We start from the raw sequence: 8,352 nt of genomic DNA on the forward strand, positions 1-8,352 counted from the left end.
CTGCTGCCGTCAGACTTTGTTTGTTACCAAATATTAACCATATTAAAGAAGCTATTTTCCAATTTACCGCAATCAACCTGGCATCTCTAAAAATGCACATCTGATGTTCAGCCATCATGTTCCAAAGCATTTCAGTTAAAATGCGTTTTTAAAACAATCATTTAAAAACAAGGTCCCATCAAGAATTCATGGCTCTCCTTCGCACTAAGTTGACCTTTCTCTACACCGTAGCTATGACTGTAACACTACATTCTGCACTCTCTCCTTTCCTTCACTATGAATGGTATGCTTTGTCTCCACAACGCACAAGAAACAATATTTTCCACAGTATGCTAATGCATGTGACAATATTTGATTTCCTTCTTTTCTTTCTTCTACTCAAATACAAAGGAGGAGATATCTTGTTCAGACCCAAAATTAAAAACAAAGTGCCCAAAATCTGCTGCGTGAAATGATGCCTAACCCTAAACCCCTATCCTAAATGCAACTGCCACAGATATCCCAAAGTTGATACAAAACCTAAACTAACACATTAACCCTAATGTTTACTCACTCCTCACAATACTAACCCCAGATACCAACCCATAATACTAAACCCTTAAGATGTGTGTGTGTGTGCGTGGCCATTTGGAAACCTTAAAAGGAACAGGCAATGCAATAGATAGGCCACACTTACCAAAGAGAAATTAATAGGGAACATACGTCCACATCCTAGTCTTAACGCTGTAGGTTCTTTATCTTTGGGTATATGTCTGATTACCACACATTCACGAAATGAAAATGAAGTGAAAATGCAGAAGATAAAATTTTAAACTAGATGCAATGGTCTGGATTTTGCTGGGAGGTTTGATGGTAGACTGTCAACAATCGCCATCCACATCCCTCTGAAACTGACTGTAACTTCACTATTTGATTCATTGACATTTAACGCAGGAATCCTGAAGTTCCACTCCTGTCATTCGCTGCTCCATCACAGGCTGTGCTGTGTACTCCCCCTCCCCCTTCTCCTCCCACTCTCCTGCCAAACCAGCAACCAGTCGGGTGTAACTGGATTTTTAATGGCAATGCAAAAAATAATGAATGTTGAAAACCAGAATTTTATAATTGTGGAGTGTCGATAAATGTCCTCGTTATGATTACTATGTTTTGAAACTACATTTTTAAAATCATAATTTTGAAAGAGCGTTTTGCATGTTACTTCACCTTCCACTGTCACCCCATGTCAATGATGCAAGCTTTATTTTGCATTCAGTAACTTTTTTTTAAATAAAGAAATTTGATTTTAGTACCTTTCATTTCCTGATTGGTTGTCTGTGAGAATTGTTTGATGTGATTGGCTGCTTGGACAACTTGCTGGCAGTCCTGAACTCCCCATTAATCTACGCTACATCCCACTGCATGGCAAGGCCATGTAAAATCCAGCTAGGACGATCACTGGATCTCTCAGCATAGCTTTCTTTGAGGCCAGTGGTCCTTGCTCCTCTGCAGACCACAAACAATCCAAATCCAAATCAAATCTCTCTCTTCTCGCGCTCCCCCCCCATTCTCTCCTCCCCTCTCTTTTCTCCCCACCTTTCTCTCTCTTCTCCCCCTCTCTCTCTTCTTCCCCTCTTCCCCTCTCTCTTGCTTCTCCCCACCTCTCTCTCTCTTCACCCCCTCTCTCTCCTCTCCCCCTCGCTCTCTCTCTCTTCTCCCCTCTCTCTCTTTCTCTCTTTCTCTCTTATCCCCCCCTCTCTCTCTCTTCTCCCCTCTCTCTCTTTCTCTCTCTCTCTCTTATCCCCCCTCTCTCTCTTCTCCCCCTCTCTCTCCTCTCCCCCTCGCTCTCTCTCTCTCTTCTCCCCTCTCTCTCTTTCTCTCTCTCTCTCTTATCCCCCCCTCTCTCTCTCTTCTCCCCTCTCTCTCTTTCTCTCTCTCTCTCTTATCCCCCCTCTCTCTCTTCTCCCCCTCTCTAGGGTGGCACAGTGGTTAGCATTGCTGCCTCACAGAGCCAGGGCCCCGGTTCGGTTCCCAGCTTGGGTCACTGTCTGTACGGAGTCTGCACGTTCTCCCCATGTCTGCATGGGTTTCCTCCGGGTGCTCCAGTTTCCTCCCAACAGTCCGAAAGACGCGCTGGTTCGGTGCATTGACCATGCTAAATTCTCCCTCAGTGTACCCGAACAGACGCCGGAGAGTGGTGACTAGGGGATTTTCACAGTAACTTCATTGCAGTGTTAATGTAAGCCTACTTGTGACACTTAAAAATACACTTTAAACTTTAAAACTTTATGTGGCCCCTGAGCTGCAAGTTGTCCACCATTACTTTAAGTAAAGGTTGGAGGTGAGGGAAGAATAGCACTGGAGCATATGTTCAGCTGTATGAGGTTAACAATGGAGGATGCAGGTTAAAGCCTGTTGCTCTAGTGGATTCAAATAAAGAAAAAATATTGACTTATTTTAGTAGATGTAGAGGTGGTGTGGCAATTAAATTGGTTGGAGAGAGAGGACCTCTGACAAAACACTAGCCCTATTATCAACAGCTGGAATTTCCCTCCCATAACCCTGCTGTGATCCTGGGGGATCTTCAGGATTTTGAGAGAAGGCTGGGACTCGGGAGGCTACATGACCTAGAGTCATAGAGGTTTACAGCATAGAAACAGGCCCTTTGGTCCAACTTGTCCATGCCGCCCTTTTTTTTTTAAAACCCCAAAGCTAATCCCAATTGCCCGCATTTGGCCCATATCCCTCTATACCCATCGTACCCATGTAACTATCTAAATACTTTTTAAAAGACAAAATTGTACCCGCCTCTATTACTACCTCTGGCAGCTTGTTCCAGACACTCGCCACCCTCTGTGTGAAAAAATTGCCCCTCTGGACACTTTTGTATCTCTCCCCTCTCACCTTAAACCTATGCCCTCTAGTTTTGGACTCCCCTACCTTTGGGAAAAGATATTGACTATCTAGCTGATCTGTGCCCCTCATTATTTTATAGACCTCTATAAGATCACCCCTCAGCCTCCTACGCTCCAGAGAAAAAAGTCCCGGTCTATCCAGCCTCTCAATCCAACAAGTCCCGGTAGCATTTTGGTAAATCTTTTCTGCACTCTTTCTAGTTTAAAAATATCCTTTCTATAATAGGGTGACCAGAATTGCACACAGTATTCCAAGTGTGGCCTTACCAATGTCTTGTACAACTTCAACAAGACATTCCAACTCCTGTGTTCAATGTTCTGACCGATGAAACCAAGCATGCCAAATGCCTTCTTCACCACTCTGTCCACCTGTGACTCCATTTTCAAGGAACTATGAACATGTACTCCTAGATCTCTTTGTTCTGTAACTCTCCCCAACGCTCTACCATTAACTGAGTAAGTCCTGCCCTGGTTCAATCTACCAAAATACATCACCTCGCATTTGTCTAAATTAAACTCCATCTGCCATTCGTCAGCCCACTGGCCCAATTGATCAAGATCCCGTTGCAATTAGAGATAACTTTCTTCACTGTCCACTATGCCACCAATCTTAGTGTCATCTGCAAACTTACTAACCATGCCTCCTATATTCTCATCCAAATCATTAATATAAATGACAAATAACAGTGGGCCCAGCACTGATCCCTGAGGCACACTGCGGGTCACAGGCCTCCAGTTTGAAAAACAATTCTCTGCAACCACCCTCTGGCTTCTGTCAAGAAGCCAATTTTGTATCCATTTAGATGCCTCACCCTGGATCCCGTGAGATTTAACCTTGTGCAACCTGCTGAGTATGTCCAGGATTTTCAGGTTTTTTTAATTTAGAATTTCCGACATAGGTGTTTTGCCTTTACAGTAGCTTGTACAAGGGCTATTCTGTGTATTGTAAATATTCCAGAATGGATGGAGAGCTTTCGGCCCATCATTTCCAAACCAGCTCTGTGCTAGAACAATCCCCGATTGGTTCCCCTATCCCTGCTTTCTCTTCTCAATCCTTTACCATCCCCTAATTGAAACATTTATCCAGTTTTCCCTCGCGAAATGCAATGGTCTTTACTTCAACCATTTGCCGTGGCAAAACCTTTGGGGCTCCAACAAGCTTTTATATGCAGATGTTGTCTCCAAATTCATGACTTCTTGTCACCGACTCCCTGATCCGGGGAACATTAATTTCCCCAATTCCAGTTATCAACCTTGAAACAAGTAAATGGCGCTTAGAATAAAGCAGTCTCACATTTTTCATTGGCAAAACACGGATTTTTTTCGAGGAAAGGATAAAAGTGGATACCAAAATTACACTTGATGCAAAATATTCCCGTGCAGGAGAACATAACCACTTCAGTAATCTGACTTCACTCAGAAAAATGCAACCATTCATCGTGGCTTTCCTTCCTCTCCCTTCAGTTTTTGCAAGAGGCTCACTATAAGCAGCCACCCCTTGGTGTGGTTCACTAATGCCACATCAATTAACCCTCAGATGAGTTCTTAGAAAAAAACCTTCTTTCAATAAAACAGAGACTGCGCCTCATTAAGGATTTCTAGACATAAAATGACTCTCAAAGAAAAGATAATTTCTAATCATTATTGGCCTGGATTAAAGTGGACCAGAGGAGTGTCTTCTGTTATTTCATTTCTATGACTGAATCCTAGTGAATTATAGACCATTGCTCAAGTTTCAATAACCCGTAGGTTTTTTGATCTATTCTTGCTACTTATTATTGTTCTTTGCACATAGGATGATGTTTCGTTAATAGAAACATAGGAGGGATAGAGGGAAGCCATTTTGTTCATTGTGCCTGTGTCAGCCTGAAAAGAGCTATCCAGCCCAATCCCACTTTGATTTGAATTGATTTATTATTGACACATGTATTGGAATACAGTGAAAAGTATTGTTTCTTGCACGTTATACAGGCAAAACATACTGTTCATAGAGCACATAGAGGACAAGGAAAGGATAGGGTGCAGAATATAGTCTTGCAGTTACAGATAGGGTGAAGAGAAAGATCAGCTTAATATATGATAGGTCCATTCAAAAGTTTAAAGTTTATTTATTAGTGTCACAAGTAGGCTTATATTAACACTGCAATGAAGTTACTGTGAAAATCCCCCAGTCGCCACACTCCGGAACCTGTTCGGGTACACTGAGGGAGAACTTAGAATGGCCATTGCATCTAACCAGCACGTCTTTTGGACAGTGGAAGAAAACTGGAGCACCTGGAGGAAACCCACGCAGACATGGGGAGACCGTGCAGACTCCACATAGACAGTGAACCAAGCCGGGAATCTAACTGGGATTCCTAGTATTGTGAGGTAGCAGTGCTAACCATTGTGTCACCGTGCCACCCTGGTGGCAGTCTGATGGAGTTGGGAAGAAGCTGTTCTTGAATCGGTTGGTACGTGTTCTCAGACTTTTGTATCTTTTTCCCAATGGAAGAAAGTGGAAGAGAGTATGTCCGGGGTGCATAGGGTCCTTAATTATACTGGCTATTCTTCTGAGGTGTCATGATTGATTGAGTCAATGGATGGGAGACTGGTTTGCGTGATGGACTGGGCCACATTCACAACAATTTGTAGTTCCTTGGGGACTTGGTCAGAGCAGGAGCCACTTTCTACCATCTGTAAGGTTAGTTTTACAGAACTAAAATCTGTAAGGTTTTAGTTGCGATGAAGCACCACCAGCCTTTCAGTCAGAGAATTCCAGGCCCTCACCATGAAAAATGTCCCCCTCAATTTCCCTTTAATCTTGTTACAAATTACTTTAAACCTATGCTCCGTGGTTATTGACCTCTCTGCAAAGGGAAGTAATCCTCCCTATACATTCAATCAAGGCCCCTTGTAATTTTATCATAAAATGTGCAAACTCCACAAAGACAGTGACCCGAGGCCGGAATTGAGCCTGGGTCCTGGGCGCTGTGAGGCAGCAGTAATAACCACTGTGCCACCGTACCGCCCATTTATTAGTTCAATTAAATCTCCCCTTAGCCGAAGAACACAATTCCATCTATCCAATCTTTCCTCCAAGTTAAAATTCTTAATTTCTTGCCACATCCTGGTAAATCTTCTCTGTAGACTCTCTGGTGCGATCATATTCTTCCTGTATGCTGTACTCAAGCTGCGGTCTAACTAGTGTGCTGTATTCAAACATAACTTTATTGCACTAATTTCAACTAATTCAACTAATATCGGAAAGCATCCCATAAGCCTTCTGATCCCACCTTATCGACCTATCCTTCAGGTAGCACACACTAAGGTCCCTCTGATCCTCTACACCTATCAATGCACACAATGAAATAGGATCAGAACTAGGTCATTTGGCCCCTTGACCCTGCTTCTCCATTCATTAAGATCAAGACTGGAATTCTCTGATCTTACATGCCCCTCTACCTCTGCCAGCGAGAATGGAGAATTTGGCACTCATCCAAAACTCTGTTCCCAGCAGCACGACTGGATAATCCCAGCCGCTGGCGAGGTCGGACAATTCTGGCCCATGACTGATCCATTTATATTTCTGATTCTGCATTCCCATCCACCCCCAATAACCTTTGATTTCCTTGCCTAACAAGAATCTATCTACCTCTGCCTTAAAAATATTCAATGAGCCCACCTCCACCGCCTTCTGAGGCAGAGAGTTCCAAAGTCACACAACCCTCGGAGAGAAAATAATTCTCCTCATCTCTGTCCTAAAAGGGCAACCTCTAATTTTGAAACAGTGCCTCCTGATTCTGGACCTACACACAAAAGGAAACAACCTTTCCATGAGCACCTTGTCAAGACCATTCAGGATCTTATACACTTCAATCAAGTCACCCTTCACTCTTCTAAACTCCAGTGGAAACAAACCCAACCTGTCCAACCTATCCTCATAAGACAACCCATTCATTCCAGGTATCGGTCTGATGAACTATCCTACATGTATTGTTTATTTCCATGTCTTGTTTGTTCTCCCCAAATATCTTACCTCACATTTCTGCTGATTGAGTTCCATGATCACTTTTCTGCCCACTTGAACAGTCCATTGATATCTTCCCATAGTCTTCAGCATCTGTCCTCACTATCAACCACACACTTATCATCTGAAAACATCTTAAGACCATAAGACAAAGAAGCAGAATTAGGCTATTCAGCCCATCGAGTCTGCTCCGCCATTCAATCATGGCTGATATTTTTCTCATCTCCATTCTCCTGCCTTCTTCCCATACCCTTGATTCTCTCCTTGATCAAGAACCTATCTATTTCTCTCTTAAAGACACACAATGACTTGGCCTCCACAGCCTTCTGAGGCAATGAGTTCCACAAATTCACCACCCTCTGGTTAAAGAAATTCCTCCTCATCTCAGTTTTAAATGAGCGTCCCTTCACTTGAGGTTGTGCCCTCGTGTTCTAGCCTCTCCCACTAGTGGAAATATCCGCTCCATGGATATTTAGGCCTCTCAGTATTCTGTGAGTTTCAATTAATCATTTAATTAATTCAATTACTTCAATTCAATTAATCATCCCACCTAAATTTGAATCTAAATTGTTGATTTAACACCACAGAAAACAAGGGACACAGCACCGAACTCTGTGGAACCACACTTGAAACAGCCTTTTAGTCTCATAAACCACTCTCCAGTTTAGATATCATTGGCAAACTTCTTAATCATGTCCCTTTTGCATTTACGACTACATCGTTGATACATAACACAGCCAGCAAGGGACCCAGTACTGACCCCTACAGAATCCCACTGGAAACATTTCCTTCTGAAGGTGCAATTCTACAGTTCAGCAACCATCGGTATCTTGCTCAAGTGACCATTCCTCATTTGCAAGCATAGAAATCAATAATCAGAGATGTTCAACTATGTAAGTGCTGTTTCTGCCACAGCAAAACTCTATCGTGTTATGAGTAGGAGGTATGAAAACCTTAGTAACTGCCCTATTATACAATTCATCACTAATCCTTTACTAATGACGGTGCATCACTGAGATCACCATCTGTTAGATAAGAAGATAATCCAGGGATCATCTAAAACCATGGATTGGTCCTGAACCTCTTGTCTTCTCATTTGCATGCAAGACCACAGCAGTAGTGAAAATTGAGCCTTCTGACTGGTTGCTTCTGGTAGACGCATGGGAAATTAGGGAGTATTATCAGACCTTAATGAGCTGCTTTGAGGTTCTTTGTCGTAATGCAGTGTTAGAGCTTTGGAAGAGGTTTTGCTCATGAATGGCTGTGGTGATTCTTTGACTGAAAGAGCTGAAGTACTATTACCTGCTTGACTTCAGACTAGACCCCACACACCAGCCCCTGCTTCTGAACAAGACTGGAGTTGTTTCTACAAGGGGTTGAAAGGAGAAAGGAGTCAATATCCATTGCCTGGAAGGAAGAACGTAGGGAAATAGGAATGGGAAGAGACTAAAT

This window comes from Mustelus asterias, chromosome 9 (assembly GCF_964213995.1).
Source record: "Mustelus asterias chromosome 9, sMusAst1.hap1.1, whole genome shotgun sequence".
In the NCBI taxonomy this organism is placed as follows: Eukaryota; Metazoa; Chordata; class Chondrichthyes; order Carcharhiniformes; family Triakidae; genus Mustelus; species Mustelus asterias.